The 20,409-nt window shown below is 41.0% G+C and overlaps 1 long non-coding RNA gene across 1 annotated transcript in view; it reads left to right on the top strand.

Annotated features, from left to right (window-relative positions):
• Positions 1 to 12,437, top strand: part of LOC132238572 (uncharacterized) — a 72,774-nt gene extending 60,337 nt beyond the window's left edge. Inside the window, exons 3-4 of the long non-coding RNA XR_009453826.1 lie at positions 7,687 to 7,942; positions 11,861 to 12,437. This is a non-coding gene — a long non-coding RNA (uncharacterized LOC132238572). The remainder of the gene's footprint in view (positions 1 to 7,686; positions 7,943 to 11,860) is intronic.
• Positions 12,438 to 20,409: the final 7,972 nt, after the last annotated feature.

A 20,409-nucleotide genomic window follows, 5' to 3' on the forward strand; every position in this document is an offset into this window, starting at 1 on the left:
CTTTGTTTTATTTTGGGTAGTTTCTATTGCTATCACTTCAAGTTCAGTAATCTTTTCATCTGCACTAGATCGTCTGTGTTTAATATCGTCCAGTGTATTTTCATTTTACCTCAGACATTGTAGTTTTTATGTGTAGAAGTCTGATTTGAGTCTTTTTAAGTATTACCTTCTCTGCCTCTACTTAACTCCTCCAACATGGAGAACACAGTTATAAAACTGTTGTGATGTGCTCATCTGATAGTTCTGACATCTACGTATGTCAGTGAGTCGGCTGTGATTGGTTGACTTTTCTCCTCATCATGAGTCATAGTCTCCTGCTGCTTTATATGCCTGCTTGATGGATCCAGACATCTGGAATTTTGCTTTGTTGAATATTGGATACTTTTATATTGTCATAAATGTCCTTGAGCTATATTCTGAGACACAGTTGTTATTTGGAAACATTTTTATCTTTATTTTTGTTGAGTTTTTTTTTGCAATTTGTTAGGCAGGACAAGAGCAGTGTTTAGTCAGGGCAGTGGTTCTCAACCTTGGCTGCACATTAGAATCACCTGGGAATCTTTTTAAAATCCTGATTTCTGGGCCTCATCCTCCAGAAATTCTGTTTCTTTGTTACTAATGCTGTGGCCTCACCCCATAACAAAGAAACAGAATTTCCGGAGGATGAGGCCCAGAAATCAGGATGTTAAAAAGATTCTCAGGCGATTCTAATGTGCAGCCAAGGTTGAGAACCACTGGTCTAGGGGTAATTACTCTCTACTGCTGAGTCAGTGTCCTTCCCAGTGCTCGCTCCTCGACTCAGGGAATCTACCTACCAAGCTTCCCTTGGCTTCACCCTCCTTGCCCTGTGGCCGGGAATTCTCTCAAGGTCATCTCAAACAAAGCTTTTCTGTTTCCCATTTCTTAGGGGACACTGTTCTTTGTTGTCCGATGTACAGTGTCTCCCTCCATTAGCCTTTCACTTAATTGTTCTAGCAATCATTGATGTTCAGCTCCTAGAACCATTACCTTATTAGGGGTAATACAATAATGAGATTTAAATCCTCTCATTTCTGCATTTGTTAGATGGATTTATTTTACAAAGGTATTTCACACACCGTCTAGTTGTTACCTGGTGGCCCAATTCATAAAGAAAAGGAAGAACAAACGCTCTCTCCCAGTGGTTTTCAGCTTTCAGAATAATTCGTTGTTTCAGTAGCATCTTCTAAAGATACGTAGTGAGTTTCTTTTAAAAATTATATTTAGGTTACCATTGTGAGGTTATGAAATTTAATATATTTGATGTGTTTTTAATATATTTAATTTTTTTAATGTTCAAGTTGTTCCATCTTTGGCCAAAGGGTGCCCCTTCAAGTCGGTTTCTATGTCCTCTGATATTACTTTAGTAGCTTTTGATAGTTCTCTTGATTTCTGACAAAACACAGTCTCCTAGGTTCATCTTGTATATTTCCTGACCCAGGCATGGAAGGAATGTTTGGTCTAGGTGGCCCTCATTCTTTTTTTTTTAAATATATTTTATTGATATTTTACAGAGAGGAAGGGAGAGGGATAGAGAGTTAGAAACATCGATGAGAGAGAAACATCGATCAGCTGCCTCCTGCACGCCCCCTACTGGGGATGTGCCTGCAACCAAGGTACATGCCCTTGACCGGCATCGAACCTGGGACCCTTCAGTCCCCAGGCCGACGCCCTATCCACTGAGCCAAACCGGCCAGGGAGGCCATCATTCTCTTTTAGTGGGAAACGGTACTTAGAGAACACAGACTGGGTGTTCAGGCTGCTTGTTTTCCCTGGATTGTCATTGCTTCTACTAGTCAGTGCTTTTAGTGGAGATCTTGGAAATGAGTGTTACTGGAAGGTCAAAAACAAATCATGAATTCATACTGATATTATAACAAATTTAAGATTATAGAATTTTACTTAACTTTTTGGTTTTATATTTGTATGTTTTTTCTTATGCTGAAAAAAAATTGGGATTCTAATAAAATTATTTGCTTTATCATCTATACATTTCATATACATTATATTTATGTATATATTTATGTGTATATGTACATCATATATACACATATGTGTGTAAGTAGTCTATTACAATAATAATCTATATATATAAAAGCCTAAGTGACCGGCCGACCAGCCAACCTGTCGGTAGCTATGACATGCACTGACCACCAGGGGGAAGATGCTCAACTCAGGAGCTGCAGAGTGACAGTAACTTTGCAGAGTGCCCTCTTGTACTCTGGGACCCCTTGGGGGATGTTGGACTGCTGGTTTCGGTCCAATCCCCACAGGCCAGGCTGAGGGACCCCACTGGTGCACGAATCCATGCACCAGGCCTCCAGTAAATAATAAGACTACTTAATGTAGATTAAGAATTCTTTGCATTGTTTCTTCATTCAGGATATATTCCAGCAAAAATTAACTGTGAAAATAGTGTGATTTAAAGTTATTAAAAATAATTTTTCTTTGTATTGGTTTGGCAGCTAAATAATATACATTTAAGAAATTTGTTTATTTCAGTTTATTTTTTAAAATTACATTTATTTTTATTTTTTATTTTTTAAAAAATATATTTTATTGATTTTTTACAGAGAAGAAAGGAGAGGGATAGAGAGTTAGAAACATCGATGAGAGAGAAATATCGATATGCTGCCTCCTGCACACCCCCTACTGGGGATGTGCCTGCAACCAAGGTACATGCCCTTGACCGTAATCGAACCTGGGATCTTTCAGTCCGTAGGCCGACGCTCTATCCACTGAGCCAAACTGGTTACGGCTACATTTACTTTTAAATTACGTGAAATATTAACCTGGTTCCAAGGCAGTAGTGTCCTAGTAAATATTTAACAAGCAGATCCCTAAAAATAAAAGCCCTAATTTTGCCAGTTTCTATGGTGTAAATATTACTACCATGTTGGATTTCAAGCTACCAATGCTACATTACCGAATGTAGAATTTGGAGGCTGCATAATAGCACTGCGTTGTATAGTATTTCTATCATATCGATATAATGATTTCAGTAGTGCAGATAATAGTAAAATGTGACAAAATAGTTAGTGATGATTTTTAGGATTTATTATCTTAAAATATAATTTATTTAATATTTAGTTTGTATAATTTACTTTTTAATAATGACTTTAATAACTGGCTCACAACATTCTTGAAAATTTGACATTTGGCTCATATTAGCTGGTGTGACCCGGCTCCAGGACACATTCGGTTTCAAAGTCAGAACCGCAGCACAAAGCACTCAGCAGAGGATTGCCGTCATGCCTACTCTCTCCACCCACTCCTCTCCCTTGCTGTATGGATAACCATTTTTATTAGATTTTGTCTCATCCTTTCATGCTTATTTCTGAAAATATAAGCACATACTATTACGTATTTCTTTACACAAAAGGTAGCACACAATAAGCACTGTTTGGCTCCATGTTTAGCTTAGAATTTTGATTCCTATTAAATTGCAAATCCTTAAGGGAGGCAAAGAGGCGATGTTTAAACTATTACCAACATCACACTTTAGTAGAAATTACTTTTCTTGAGAGCTAAGTGTCTGAATGGAACCAGAGAGTTTCATTAAGAATAGGGATAAAACCAGTAACCTGAGTGCTTCGTAGACAAACTGCACAGTTTTAGGGGATCGGGGCAGTGAGACCCAGGCCCTGGCGCATGCCGAGGTGGTGAGGTGGCAGCGCGAGCGCTCAGTGCGGGCTGAGCTTCCACCATAGAAATCCAGCTACTTTCCTGGGTCATCCTCCCTCCCTCAATAAAGAGGGGGCGATTTTTATTTTAATGTTTTAGTTGGATTTTTCCAGCTCGTTAAATGTAATGGGCGATGTGTGTCTTGTGACAGTCATTCCTATAATATTTACACTACTTCATGGCCTTTAATACGAGTCCTGGTAAAGCGTCTGAAAATCCAAATACCATTTTTAGTAACGGTCACACTTTTGATTGTGTTTGCAGTGAACTCCAATTCCTAGGATTTTTATTTCTTTCAAGTGTAATCACAGTTACTTTTCCTGAAGATGTTTTTATAGGAGAAGGTGGCAAAGGAGGAGGAGGAAGACACGGGGAGAAAGGGAGCAGAGGGCCAGAAGCAAAGGCAAAGATCAGAGTGGTTGGGCACACTGGTAATGTCTTTTATTTACCAAACTTGTAGCCGAACAGACTTGGCAGGTGACAAGAAGCCACTTGGTTCACATAGCCAGGAATTGTGCCTGGTCTTAAAAAACATTTTGGTGCTTTTTTTTATTCATGATATTCTTGAGGGTAATAGTAATATTGTATTTCTGACAGCCAACAGTCACCTCTCTGGAATCTCCTTTGTTTCTCAGGGAGCAATGTCTCTTTATGTTTGGGAAGGCTGCCCCCTTGTGGATTAATAAAATATTACAGTCCACGTTTTCAAAGCACTCCAAAATTAGATCTCATTTGTGAAGATGTCTAAACTGCTACTCAGAATGTTGGAGAAAAATAAATAAGTACAGATTTTTAAATACAATTTCCCTGATATTCTTGGGTTACTTGTATAAAAATTTTGGTGGAGTTTATGGATCTTCAAATCATAATCTTCCCCCAACCTCAAAATAAATGATTTAAGGATTCAAAACTATAACAGTAATGCTCATAAAATATTATGTTCACTGCTTTCTAAGTGCCTGCATATAATAAAGACATGCCTCTTGCCACACTCATCAACATGCTAAGAGGCAGGTTCTACGCAGTATTAACCACAGCCCAATTTACAGAAAGACTTAAAGCAGTGGGGGCTCCTCCACCCCACTCTCACCCACCTGCCACAGGTGGGAGCCCCTGAAGCTATTCTTGACCTACTGCACTCCATCAACTGGCCATAGTCGATTGCACCAGAGATAGCGGATCAGCTGGGTTACCCAGGTTCTTTCTCCTGGAAATTTGGAATGGGACTTCACAGAGAGCCCTCAGTCTAAGCTGGTTACTTGAACGGAGGTCATAGAAACTCAACAGCTCCTTGTGAAAAAGCACTGTCTGTCATGTGCATGGAGAAACAGAACAATGTGATCAGGAGGAAGAGAAAAGAATAAAGAGATTACTCAAAGTCACGCAAAGGACAACTTTCCATTCTCAGTCCCTGTCCTTCATGAGGCCTCCTATGGTCAGTGATTGGGCTTATTGAAATAGGTCTTTTTCTCTATTTTTTTTTAAAATGTATCTCACCAAGTCATGTGAGCAATAATGTGTAAAAGTGAAACAAATCTAGTGTTATCATGAAATAAAATCTGAAGTTAATGTGGCACATTGAATGATGTGCATAATTTTTATTGTACTCCATGGCAATTAGGCTCAAATAGGGAGCAATTAATGAAAATGACTGTAATTATTGCCATGTCAACAAAGCCAAACCAAGCGATTCCAAAGTCAGCTGCAGGGAAGAAAGTTTAGAGACAGCAGGAATTCGTGCTGCAGTTCCTCGGAGGGACCCCAGATTTGAAAACCAGAAGGTCAGGCCCTTCCCTTGCCCCTACTGCTCCAGCAACAATAGTTCCAGTGGCCCAAGAGGTCCCAGCGGACAAGTGTGAGAGCCCCTAGGAATCCCTGGCTCCTCTCCCTGCTTCTTCCCCCAGTGCCTCTCCAAGAGGAGAAAACTGACATGGACAGGCCATATGGAAAGGGCTGCGTCTGCGTGTGGGTCTCTCCTTTCCTCCACATGAGATTGGTGAGCGTGGAGAATTTGAAGCTGGTCTGCTTCCCACGGTGCACGGCTCCTCGGGTCTACGTCCACCTTTCACACAAGGCGTCATCAATGCCGTCCGGGCTAGCCCACCTGGGGTCTGGACTGACGACGGGGGTGGAATCCTCATGGCAATGAGAAGGGTGAAATTGTCTCACTTTGCTCTCCATGCACATAGCTATCTTCCCTGGGCAGCTGGGGTAGGAGCATGTATGACACATGGCTGAGGTGGGGCCGGATTTTGGCTGTTGAGAATGCTGGGTCCCAACCACATCTCACCTTCTCCATCTCTTTTCCAGGGAAGTAAGACAACAAAGACCATTCAGGACAGTTACCGAAGGCCAGAATCCTAGAGTCCTGGGACTGGTTTGGCTTAAACTAGCCAGTAATTACAGGGAGAAAAATTCAACGATGTGGAAATATTCCATTTTCTTCCTTCCACACAAGGCTACACTAATACCCGGGTCTGAACTTGAACCAATTAGAGGTACTTTCGTGTTAATAAATATATCTCAGATGTTTTAGATGTATTACTTCCTTGAAGTTTTTTATTAATTTGAGAAAGAGACAGAGACAGACATCAATTTGTTGTTCCACTTATATGTGCATTCATTGGTTGAGTCTTGACCGGAGATTGAACCCACAACCTTGGCGTATCAGGATGATGCTCAAACCTATGGAGCTATCTGGGCAAGGCCGAAAATGTTTTTTGTTTTTTTTCTAGGTGTTTTTTTTGTGTGTGTGTGTGGGGGGGCGGTGGCGGTATATCATAATTAGCTATGATCCTGGCATGGGAACAATAGTAATATTATGGAAAGGACCAAGAAGGGTTTCCTTGGGACTCATTCAGTATACATCATTGAAGGACTACCATGTGTCAGGCATGGTGTTAGGCACTAGAGAAAAAGAATTACAAAATAATGTCTGTCTGTGCTCTTCAAGAGCTTAATGGATCAGCCACTCGCCATTACCCAGTGTGATGACTTAGAGGAGCATAAAAAAAAAAACAAAAAAAACCACAACCCAGGCTATTCCTATCTGGAACATTTTAATAACCTTTGCACATTTTACACAGATAAAGTTGGATTAAAATAGACATTAAGAGGAATCTAGGAAAGAAAGGATGGAGGTGGGAGTGGGAAGAAAATTGTAGGAAAGGGGAGGGTTGTTGTCTCAGAGCTGGAGATGATGGGAACACATGCATCTGGGGGCTGTTTTTAAACACTGCCTCTGAGTCATCCCTCCAGCCTCCGCCCTCCACTTGCCACCCGCCAGCTCACCCTCTTCCTGAGCCACCCAGATCGCCACTTCTCACTCGGAAAGAATGCAATTTGTATAGAATCCCTGCACATTGCTAGAGTATCTTTATACAATGGACAGAAGCTCTGTGTAAAGATGGGGAAATCTTAGGGTGTATTCCTAGAAGCGGGATCGCTGGGTCAAACAACAGATATATATATTCTAAATGTATATATTCTAATATATATATGTAAATTCTATACTGTTTTCCATAGTGGCTGCATCAGTCTGCAGTCCCACCAGCAGTGCACTAGGGTTCCCTTTCCTCCACATCCTCACCAGCACTTGTTTGTTGATTTATTGATGGTAGCCAATCTGGCAGGTATGAGCTGATATCTCATTGTAACTTTAATTTGCACCTCTCTGATGATTAGTGACATTGAGCATTTTTTCAAATGTCTCTTGGCCATCTGTATGTCCTCTTTGGAGAGGTGCCTATTCAGATCCTGTGCCCATTTTTTAATTGGGTTATTTGTCTTCCTTTTGTTGAGCTGTATGAGTTCTTTATATATTTTGGAAACTAACCCCTTATCAGATGTGTCATTGGCAAAAATGTTCTCCCGTACAGTGGATTCCCTTTCCATTTTGCTAATGTATTTTTTTTGAGGTGCAGAAGCTGTTTAGTTTGATATAGTCCCATTTGTTTATTTTCTCCTTTGTTTCTCTTGCCCTAGGAGATGTATCTGCAAACATATTGCTACAAGAAATGTCTGAAGTTTTCCTGCCTATTTTTCTTCTAGGATTTTTATGGTTTCATGACTTACATTTAAGTCTTTTATCCATTTTGAGTTTGATTCAGTGATCTCACTTCTAAGAATATATCCTAAAACCTGGAACCACCAATCAGAAAGAAGACATGCACCCCTATGTTCATGTCAGCATTGTTTACAATAGCTAAGATCTGGAAACAGCCCAGATGCCCATCAGCAGGTGAGTGGATAACAAATGGGTGCACATTTACACCATGGAATACATGCAGCTGCACAAAAGGAGGATTTCTTACCCTTTATGACGGCATGGATAGACACAGAGAGTACTGTGCTGAGGGAAATAAGCCAGTCAGAGAAAGACAAATATCACATGATCTCATGTATAAGTGAAATCTGATTAACATAATAAACGGATGAACAAAATAGATGCAGAAGCATGGAGGCATGGAACAGACTGACATATCTCAGAAGGGAGGGGGACTTGATGGAAAGAGATTAACCAAAGGATTATATACATGTATGCATAACTAATGGACACAGACAATAATGTAGTGAAGGCCTGGGGTGAGGCAGGGGCTAGGAGGAGGTGGGTAAAGGAGGGGAAAATTGGGGGACAGCTATAATACTGTCAACAATAAAAAAAAACATTTTAAAAAGATGGGAAGTTGAGGTGCAAAGAGGTTGCATGACTTCTCCATATGACACAGGTTGTAAGAGACAATGCCATAATGCAAACTCACACTTTAAAATTATAATTAAGACATAAGTGTTGCTTTTTTAAAAGTAAAAAAAATTAGAAATGTGCAATATAAAAGATAAAAATCTTCCATTCTCTGCATTCCAAATTGTTTGCAATATATCCCTATAGACCTTTTCCTTGTATACACAAATGTATATCTACACACATGACAGATAACCGTATACTAGTATGTGAACATGTATAATTTTTACACACGTTGGCATTCTAGCTACATTGCTCTATAACTCACTTCCCCTAACAAGGATATCATGGATAGCCTTCCTTGTCAGAACCTATACATTCATTTTACCTGTATGATGCATATTCAGTTTAATGAACATATTCTAACTTATTTAAGCATTTCCTTATTGATGAGGATGCCCCTGTTTTGTTTTATTTTGAAATTCAGTATCAGTTTTTTCTCATGATTGTCTGCATGCGAGCATTTACATTTAAGCCATGCAGAGGAATTCTGAAATGAAAACTGAAGGCTCTTATTCTTTCACCCTCCATTCGGGTCCCACTCCCCAGTGTGTGGGGTTGCCCCTTTTGTTTTTTGTCCTTCTGGTCCTTAACATGATAACTGAATTCGATTCAGATAGTTAAAGCTTTTGGTTCATCTGTTTTGGAAGATACTGTTGTCTTGCTTTGGTGAGAACTAAGAAGTTCCACATACGTTTGCTATCTCCGTATCCCTCTTTTAATTGTTAGCGGTCGTACCATTTTTAAGTTTCTCCGGTTGATTACATTTCTTCTCTCTAAGTCTGTCTTCTGTGCTTTGTTAAGGGTTTTAAAAAATGTAAAGCTCCATTTCAATAAAACTATAAAGTATAAACATTATACACTGTAGTGCCAAGTAGGATCCATGGAGAAGGCGGTATTGTCTGGGACTTACCTGTGCTGGCAGCCCAAAGAAGAAGCTCTGAGGTCCCATAAATATCTTCCTGTTTATCTTTAGTTTCCTTCTGGGCCATACTGGGCTTCAACTGGTTTTTGTAGATCATGTCCAAGCCAATGGTCTAAGCCAGCGGTTCTCAACCTGTGGGTCGGGATCCCTTTGGGGGTCGAACGACCCTTTCACAGGGGGTTGCCTAAGACCATCGGAAAACACATATATAATTACATATTGTTTTTTGTGATTAATCACTATGCTTTAATTATGTTCAATTTGTAACAATGGAATTGGGGATCACCACAACATGAGGAACTGTATTAAAGGGTCGCGGCGTTAGGGAGGTTGAGAACCACTGGAAGTGAAAGGCTCCATATTCTCCAAAGCCTATAAGAAGCATGAGCGGCCGGGGGAAGACAGAAGTTCCATTGTGTCTCCCTGAGGGGACATGGAAGTGCTAATAGGGCCACTGAACTGCCAGGGACCACGGGTTGCGTCCAAGGGACTGCCAACAGCAGAGGCAGGCTAACCCATCAACTTCAGCTCTGAAGTTGAGAGCATGACATTCATAAAGGCCCAACAGGACCAGACTCTCTGCAGGGGATCTAGATGCAACAAAGCAGGAATTCTGATTAGAACTACATGTGCTGATCTGAGGCCTCCTTCTTCCTGAGCCACAAGGTCACCTGTTCCCCAGCCCCAAACACCCAGACACCATGTCAGTGAGGAGCAGGAGAAGGGAGAAGAAATATAATATAAAAGGACTATTTGGACCAGAAGAGACTAATATGTTGATATTTGTCTAGCTTAGTTATTTCTACCCACACACCCAATGAAAAAGAGACTTAGGAAGTACACTAGTTCATGAGACAGAGACTATTGTTCATTAAATCCATTTCCCAGCATTCTTTCAGTTAGGTAAAGCCATGTGAATGAGTTCTGGTAAAAAAAAAAATGTGGGTGAAAGTAATAAAACCCATTTCCCAGCCTGATTCATAAAGATCTTTCCTGTGTTATTATTCAACTCTTTCCTTTTTCACATTGACTTGGGAAACCATTATTGAAAATGGTGGCGCCACAGATGGAAGGCAGCAGGGTCCTCGAAGACTTAAGAGAACTGCTTGATGATCGGAAACACCTGTTTTTGGACTTTGAGGTTGTGTTTCAGTTATCTATTGTTACATAACAAACGACTCCAAAATTTAGTGGATTAAAACAGCACTTTATTATCATCTGTATCATTTTTTAGGGCTCGGTTGGATAGTTCTCACTTGGGGTGTCTCGTGTGCTTGAAGTCAGGTGGGGGCATCTTTCTTCTGATCTTAACTCGTTCACTGCCTGGCTCCTTTACTGGCTCTCGGAAATCTGTGAAGAATTCAATTCCCCAGGCCCTGTTTCTGGTTCAGTTGGACTGGGAGAGAGTCTGGAGGTTTGCATTTTAACCAACATTGTTTCAAGAGCTTTTTTTCCTCCTGTTAATGCTCCCCATTTCCTAAATCCCTAATTACCAAGAGAACACAGGTCAGCCCCTCAGTGGACCTAATAGACCTTCCTTCACCCAACTCTGTATGTCACCATCCACTTAGAAAACCTACCATTTTTTATCAATCACTCGGAATTGAAGTTGTTCTTTTAGTTCTGTCCTTCAAAGGGAATAAAAGAGACATTGCTTTATTCAGATGAGCAATGATCCTATTTCTAAAGACCATTAGGGAGGGAAATTGCGACAGAATAGGCTGCTCAATCATTAGTATTATCTTATGTTGTGAGTGGATTGACTGGTTGACCTACAGTTATGTTAAATCCAGAATCTAAATCCTAATCACAGAATAAGACCCATGACACGGCCTTTTATTTTATTTTATTTTTTTTTTTTTTTAGTGCTTTGATATTAGTTACTCCTTCTTCAAGTTAAATTGGAGCTCAGCTCCCTTACTTAAAAGTCTCAGCTCAGGTAGCTACTCAGAAGAGGGGTTACTGGGTCATATGGTAGGTCATTGTATTATTAATATTTTTTTAAGGAACTGCCATACTGTTTTCCATATCGGCTGTACCAGTTTACATTCCCACCAGCAGTGAATGGGAGTTCCTTTTTTTCACAACCTCTCCACCACTTGTTATTACCTGTCTTGGTGACAATAGCTATTCTAACAGGTGTGCGGTGGCATCTCATTCTAGTTATGATTTGTGTTTCCCTAATAGCTAGTGAAGTTGAACGTGTTTTCATATATCTGTTGGCCATTTGTATGTCTTCTTGGAAGAATTGTCTGTTCAGGTCCTTTGCCCATTGTTAAATCGGATTGTTTGTGTTTTGTTGTTGAGTTGTATGCTTTTAAGATATTTTGGATATTAAACCCATATCAGAGGTGTTGTTTGCAAATACTTCCCATTTGTTTGGTCGTCTTTTTGTTTTGTTGACAGTTTCTTTTGCCATGCAGAAGCTTTTTAGTTTGATGTAGTCCTATTCATTTATTCATAAAGATATATGTACCTATTGTTTATTGTAGCATTATTAATGGTGGCCAAAACATAGAAACAACCAGTGTCCTTCGACAGATGATTGGATAAAGGAGATGTAGTACATATATACAATGGAACACTACTCAGCCACAAGAAAAGATGAATTACTGCCTTTTGCAACAACTGGGGTGGATCTTGAGACTATCAAGCTAAGCAAAATCAGATGGAAAAAGTCAAGCACCATGTGATTTCACTCATATGTGGGATATAAAACTGAAAGCAACAAATGAAGAAACAAAAACAACAAAAACTCATAGACACAGAAAATAGTGTGATGGCTACTAGAGAGAAAGGGGTTGGAGGAGGTAGAAGAGGGTTAAGGGGATCAAACATATGGTGATGAAAAGAGTTTTGACTTTTGGTGGTAAACACACAATGCAATATACAGAGGATGTATTATAGAATTGTACACTTGGAACCTATGCCATTTTATTAACCAAGGCTACCCCAATACATTTAATTACAAATTTTTAAAAAAGTAAAAAAATTCTCAGTTCATGTTTTCTGCAACTCCTCTGGGTTTTTCTGTTCCTTGCCTGGGATCTAGGTCCCCCCCCCTCCACCCCCGCCCCCTGCTCCCGGCCATGCTACATTATTATCCTCCATCTGAAATAGTAAGGTGTACAGGGAGGAGCAGGAACTGAGGAGTGAGGTGGACTCTTCAAGGTCTGGCTTTGGCACTTCCTAACCATATTAATAGGTACATGAAGACCAGTCACCTTACCTGTAAGATAGTTAGAATTAACCCTACCCCACAGGGCTTGTGCTCCACACACCCTCTTTCTCTCAATTCTGGGAAGGAGCCACGCCCCCTCCTACCACTGGGCCTTTGCACGACAATTGTATCTACCTGGAACACGGTGCCCTTGCCCACTCCTTACCCTGGTAAGTGTCTCCCCTTTCTTCAGGTATCAGTTTAGTGGTCATGTCCTCAGGTACTAAGCCAACGTCCCTGTCATACCACCATGTACCTCTCCTTCAGGGCACTGGTCACTGCTCTAAATTTATATTGGTTTGTGGGATTATTTAATAACATCCATCTCCTAGGGTACACTGTAAGCTTCCTGAGAACAGACACATCTCTTTCTCTCAGCATCCAACACTCAATGAATATTTGTGGGATAAATGAATGAATAATAGTCATGAAAATAAAGGAGACCATGCATATTAATCACTTACCACTGTTTTGTTATTATCGATATTATCTTCTCCAAAGCAGGTTTTATAATGTCAACCATCAGGATCACAAAAACTGTAGGAAGTAAGGTATACAAAAGCTGTTGGTAAATTGTAAAGCGCTAGACAAATATTAGCATTTTGTGATCATTGACATCCCTTAGCTCTTTTTCCTGCGGACACCTCGGTAATCCCTGCACAGCATCTGGGGCCTGTGTACACACAGAGACACTGTGCTTCTGAAACCCGACACGTTCCTGGTTTGACTATTAAATCCTCAGAGACAAATCACAAGCCCAACAGCAATGTCACTTTTAGAGGAAGAAATGATGCATTTTAAGGAAATGGATTCTTCAAACTCAGACACAGAGGCTCGCTCTTGTTATTATGGAGCGAGCTTTGTCACAGAGAGTGAGACAAGGGTAAAGGGGTTGAGACTGTGCGGGACCAGAACACTGACTGGTTCAGGTGGCTGCTCTCAGCAAGGGCATTGGGGCAGCCCTAGCACTGTGCCCTACAGGGGGCAGCAGCTCACGAGAAAGGGTCAGGCACCAGTCTCGGTTCAGGATCAGTGATCCCTGGGATGCACCAGGGACACAAACGGTCAGCACATTCCAGTCAACCCCAGCGGGATGCTTACCTGTGGTTGGAGCCATAGGGACTTCAGGGGAAGGGGTCATTGCAGATCAGAGATGTCCGCAAAATCTTTGACAGTCTTGCCATTAAGTAGCGAAGTTAGTCTACGTTCTCTCCCCTCAAATCTGGTCACACCCTATGACTGCTTTGGCCAATAGAATTTTCCAGAAGTAACGCTGTGCCTATTTCTGAGCCTCGGTTTTAGGGCACTAGCAGCTTTCAAATTCTGTAACCCGACACGTTCCTGGTTTGACTATGAAATCCTCAGAGACAAATCACAAGCCACTTGGAACACTCTCTCTGAGGAAGCCAGACGCCATGTAAGAAATTTACCTGCTCTGAAACCTCCATGAATGGGGCTAGGCCCTGACCTGAATCTGAGCCTAGGTGGAAAGAGAGGGGGAGAGAGATAGAGAGAGAGAGAGGGGGGGGGGGGAGAGAGAGAGCGAGAGAGAGAGAGAGAGAGAGAGAGAGAGGTCACTGAGGCACCATGCCATGAAGAAGCCACAGTTATCTGAAACCACTGCATTTTGAGGAAGTTGATTATGCAGCAATAGATAACTGAAAAGTGAGCTACTGGCAAAGACAGATAAGGACTCCACGCCCCATCAAGGCAGGGGACAGTGTTCAGGGAAGTGGTGTCACCTCGCAGGGAGATTGAGCTACTAGGTAGCTCCTCGGCTGAGTCCTGAGGAGGAGAAGGTTGGGGAGATGGGTGAAGGCTACCTGACATTCAGCACGTCCCAGACACTGGGCGCAGTTAACACAAGCCGGCCAGAAATTGGGGCTAAGCCAGTTGCCCTGCTCCCTGGCCATGCAGGTGACTGACTGAGAAACTCCAGGAGACTGAGCTGAAGGTGGGACCACTCAGAAGGAGGAGGGGGAGAGAAAGGAACATGGGAAGTTGTAAAACGATAAGATGAAACAATGCCAGTGTTGTTAAGAGCTGTGAGTTCCAGTAAGTTTATGACTTCCAGTAAGTGTATTAAAATAAATTATTCATCTTTATAAGACTTAGAGTGTTTATATTACTATCATTACTATGACGACGACGATCCTTTATTGAAGAAAATAACTTTCTGTTCTCTTTTTGAAAAAATTCCTTTTACAATGTAGAGTATATATTTTATTGGGGTTAATGTGATTTTGTTCCCAAAATCCAACTTTTTTTTTTCACCTTCTTTGAGTACCTTCTGCTCCTGGAAATCATGGGAGTGAGACATGAAACAGAACTTCAGACTACCGAGATCCCAAGGGAGGTGGAATTCCCAGACCCATGCTATTTATGTGAAGAGTAGGCCTGAAGAAAGGCTGGTTTGGTTCACAGTATTAAACAGAACTAAGAAACAAACAAAAGAGATTTTTGTATAGCCTGGATTATTTTGCTTACTAATCTACTGCAGTCATGTTCATAAAAATAATTTTAATTAAGCAAGAAACAAGTTCAATAACACATTAAAATAATGCAGAATTTTCTCATTCAAGCTTCCAGATGCAGTATATGCTAGTTCTGTGGGGGTTTGTTGTATTTCTTTTCCTTGTTTTGTGACCAATCAAGATGAAAATACTGAAGGAATTTGCCAAGTTTAAACTATTAAAGCACCTTAAAAATGTTTCAAGGGCACAGCTGGTGTGGCTCAGCGATTGAGTATCGACCTATGAACCAGGAGGTCACAGTTCAATTTTCAGTCAGGACACATGCCCAGGTTGTGGGCTCAATCCCCGTTGTGCAGAAGCAGCTGATTGATGATTCGCATCATTGATGTTTCTCTTTCTCCCTCCCCCTTCCTCTCTTAATCAATAAAAATATATATTTTTTAAATGAGATGAAATGTTTCAAGGGGTTGTGGCATATACCTTTCCTGTTGATGGGAAGAATGTCAGAGAATTTGTGACTATTTAGAAACCACCACAATCATATATTTTACTTTTCCTACTTTACTGGAAACATTTACAGGCCTCATCTACCACCTGTATTAATTAGGGTTCTACATAGAAACAGACCAATTGTATATATATGTAATATTAAAACGGAGAATGTGGTATAGGAGTGGCGTGATTGGTTTGGGGCAAAAATAGGTTTACAGTTATGAGTAAATGAAAAGTTTATTCTAGTGTTATTATTTATTAGTTATTTGTATTATAACTGTAAACCTACTTTTGCCCACCCCTGTGTATATAAAAGGAGATATAAGAAATTATCTCACACAATTATGAAGGCTAACAATTCCAACATTTGCAAGGTAGGCGGCAGACTAGAGAACCAAGAGAGCCAATATTGTAGTTCTAGTTCAAAGGCTGGCAGACTTGCTGTAGAACCAGGAAAAGCTGATGTTGCCAATGAAGTCCAAATGCAATCTGTGGAACATTCTCTCCTGCTCAAGGGAGGCCCAGCTTTTTGTTATATTCAAGCCTTTACCTGATTAGATGAGGCCCATCAAATTATGGAGGGCAATCTGCTTTACTGGAAATCTACTGATTTTAATATTAATGCCATCTAAAACATCCTCATAGAAACACCTAGGATAATGGTTGACCAAATATCTGGGCACCCTGTGGCCTCGCCAAGTTGACAGAAAATTAATGACACCACCCCTATACCACATTCTCAGTTTTAAAAATTCCTTGTTTTATTGCCATGTAGTTTCATGCTAAGTATCTTATAATTTTAAAAATTGAACTACAGTTAACATACAATTTTATATTAGTTTCAGGTGTACAGTATGGTGGTTAAATAACTTACCAAGTTATTTAACTATCTTACCAAGTGACTCTCCCCCTGATAAGTCTAGTGTCTACCTGACATCATATATAGTTATTGCAACATTATTGACTACTAGAGGCCTGTTGCATGAAATTCGTGCAAGAGTAGGCCTTTCTTCCCCCTGGCTGCCAGCACTGGCTTCCCTCTGGCACCTGGGACCTGGGCTTCCCTCACAGCCCCGGCTTCATCCTGAAAAACGTCCGGTCTAATTAGCATATTATGCTTTTATTATTATAGATTTTACCCATGCTGTACTTTCAGGCATCATTTCTATAGTTTGTTACTAAGTATCTTTTAAAAGTTTGTTTTCTGCCTTTCTGGTTTTATCAGCACTTGGAGTCGTTCTCTCTAAATTACTGTTTGGAGGGACTGGAGAGTCCCATGTATTTGGTCCTATAATTCTCAGTTCCTAAGGAGACCCACAGAAGTGAATCTGCATTATACTAGAACTATGTAATGTAACACACAAGTTCCGACTGGAGGAATAACCTCTGTGGTCTCTCGGTTTAAATCATCAGAGAGCAGCTGAGGTAGTAACTCCATTTACGCCTTAATGCAGATCCCAGTTCACATTAGTTATCCTGTTTCCGTGTCCCTAACACTCATTATTTGCGTCCATATTCCATCCCGTTTCCTGCTGGACTGCTTCCTGCCTCACGCTAATTACTACTCATTGTAGAGAGCTCTCAGCCAGTCAATAATTATACGAAGTTCAAGCCATAAAACTCAGGCATCCTGATGCAGCTACACAGAGCACAGCATCTGCGTCTATTTCTGCTTCTAGTCATTATTACAGAAAACATGCCATGTAGGAATGGCAGAAGGGGCGACTCTCCCGTGTGGCTGCCTTCACAGGGGGAGCAGAGCCTGGGTGAGAGCTTCTATTTGGGTTTCTTGTGGTCAGAGAAATGTCATGGACATCTGAGGCCTTTGGCAGGAAAGATAATCTTCTGGTCTATGTGGTACCTGGGAGACTCTCCCATTAAGCAAATGGCCCCTTGCTCATGAAAGGCGTTCCTTCGAAGAAGCTATTTTTCACTAGAGCTGAGAGGCTGTTTGTTTCCAATACCTGCTTTGGAATCCCCTGGGCTAGATGTTCAAGAGCAAATTTGGGGGCCTCTCAGAGACCAATTGAATCACAGTCTCTAGATGGAGGGCTTGTCTCAGGCATTTGATGTCTGTGTTGTGTGAGAATATATGTGTGCATATGTACATATGTACTAGCATATGTATATATACACATATATGTGTGTACATGTGTGTGTGTGTACACATGTACACACACACATATATATACATAACATAAAGGTTACCATTTAATAATTCTTTAGTGTGCAATTAAGTGGCATTAAATATATTCTCATCAATATGAAACCATCACCATCGATCTCCAGAACTTTTCATCATCTCAAGCTAAAATTCCATATTCATTAAATAATAACTCCCCACTCCCCTATTTTTCAGCCCCTAGCAACCTCTATTCTACTTTCTGTCTCTATGAATTTGATGGTTCTGGGCACCTCACATAAATGGAATCATACAATACTATCCTTCGTGTCCAACTTATTTCACTTAGCATAATGCTTTCAAAGTTCATCCATGTTGTAGCATGTGTCAAAAGCCATCCCTTTTTAAGGTTGGATAATATTCCAGTATATGCATATAGCAAATTTTGATTATCCATTTATCTGTTGATAGACATGGGGTTACTTCCATCTTTTGACTATTGTGGATAATGCAGTTATGAACATGGGTGTACAAATATCTGCTAGTATCCATTTCAATTCTTTTGAGTATATAGCGAGAAGGCATTTGCATGTTGTTTTTTTACTACACATATATACATATATACATATATACACACATATATATGTATACATGTATATGTGTGTATATATGTATATATACATGTATATATACATATTGATTTCAGAGAAGAAGGGAGAGGGAGAGAGAGAAACATCAATGATGAGAGAGAATCATTGATTAGCTGCCTCCTGCATGCCCCACACTGAGGCACCAGCCCACAACTCGGGCATGTGCCCTGACCCAGAATTGAATCATGACCTCCTGGTTCATAGGTCAACACTCAATCACTGAGCCAGCCAGCTGGGCGTCATTTGAATGATTAGCAAGCTTCTCTAGTGAGCCTCTTCCCATAAAATTTAATAGTCACTAGCTTAAAGCCTTTACTAGAAAATTGTTTTGTCAACTCTTGTGCAAATGTATCTTGAAATTTAGTTTTGTTTAAAGGAGAATGAATGAATGGGTTTTCGCACCGTCTCTTTTCTTTTGCTATTCCCTCTTGCACATCCATGTTAAGGTCCTAAAACCATGACATGAATCTTCGATGGTGAGCCCTTTTCTTTTCCAAGTTATCCTCAGCACAGTGGTCAGAGTACCCTTCCTAAAACACCTCTGAATTTCTCAAACCCACACCAACTTCTTCCAAAACTTCTCAGCAGTTACCATGATGTAAACAATAAAACTCAAACCCCTTAGCCTGACTTTCACAGCCTGCACATTTAGGCTCCATTCATCTGTTCAGCTACATCTTTCCTTAGAAATTCTTGCCTAGGGGCTCTCAGTATCATCCCTGCACCACCAGCATCAGCATTACCTGGGAACTTGTTAGAAAGACACCTTCCCAGCCTGCCTCAGACCTATTCCATCGGGAAGGGTGGAGCTGTGGAACCCAGCAACTCCTGTTCTAAGCAACCCTGCAGGTGATTCTGAGTTTGACAACCACTGCTCGAGCCAACGGACTTTTGAGTCTTCCCGAAACACTTCTTATGCGGCCAGCTGAGTTGGTCCTCTGCTATCTCACCTGCCAGAGATTACCTCTCCGTCTGCTCCCAGTCATTGGCTACCTTCTTCACATGACATCCGCTGTGGGAAATCCCTCTCCCAGCCCTGCCCTGGGATGGACCATTTGGCAGCTCATGCTGACCGGCTGGTGTCCTCTGTCTTGCACATGTCAGGTAGTGACCTAATTTTATTCATTCCAGTAGATTTGCTTTATCTCTAGTGAATTTAAAAGGCAGCTGAGGAGCTTCTCAGATTAGTCCCTTCAGAACAGTTAGAGCGCATGCTGCCAGTCCCAGATTATTGATGAGGATAACCAGGCCCTTCCGACAGAAGTCCAGCCATAGCGTACAGGCCCTGAACTGAAGGTGGGTAATGTGAACTGCAGTGAAAGCCAGTCAGGTGGCACCTGATAAACCTTTCTTTCAGGAAATGAGTGGGGCTCAGCTGGAGCAACAGATGGGGCGTGGGGGAGGGGATCCAGATCCCTCCTGCATCCACCGGAGGGAAGGGCTGGACCAAAGCCCAGGTGCGACGCTTTTGTTCCCAGCCGGCTCCCTGTGGGTTTATGGAGATGTCTGAGAGCACTTCCCTTTTCTTCCAAGCTTTATGGCACACACAGTCTAAGGATGCTTAGCTTCCTTGCTGTTGCTCAAAAAGGAATAAATAGCGAATTTTGCATAGAAAATCTAGGAGGGTGTGCCAGGTTCAATTAAAACTTCTCCAAAGCCTGTGAGAGGAGCAGTGGGAAGGCGAGATTTAATTTCCCCCCAGATACCGAACAGTCTCCATACTCCATGGGGAATGCTGTTACGTGTTCATAATGGGAGTATCTTTTTGTTCAACTGCTGCCTAATGCACTAGAAAATGAGGAGGAAAATGCTTTTCTACACACAATTTGATAAGAGGATTCATTAGAAATACTGTTGTAGAATTAATAAAATGTTGAATGATTTTTCCCATCATTTTTCTTCCTATAGTTGGTTAATGAGGATGAAAAGCAATTATTTTTATAATACATTTTCATGTAATTGGTGGCTAAGTGTACTGAATAGAGAAATAACAAATGTACTAGTTTGCAATGAATTTCTTGGAAAGGAATGAATAGAATTGGGAAGATTCTGGAGAATTTTGCCTTTTAGGCTATAAGCATAC

Source organism: Myotis daubentonii, chromosome 7 (genome assembly GCF_963259705.1).
Source record: "Myotis daubentonii chromosome 7, mMyoDau2.1, whole genome shotgun sequence".
Taxonomy (NCBI): domain Eukaryota; kingdom Metazoa; phylum Chordata; class Mammalia; order Chiroptera; family Vespertilionidae; genus Myotis; species Myotis daubentonii.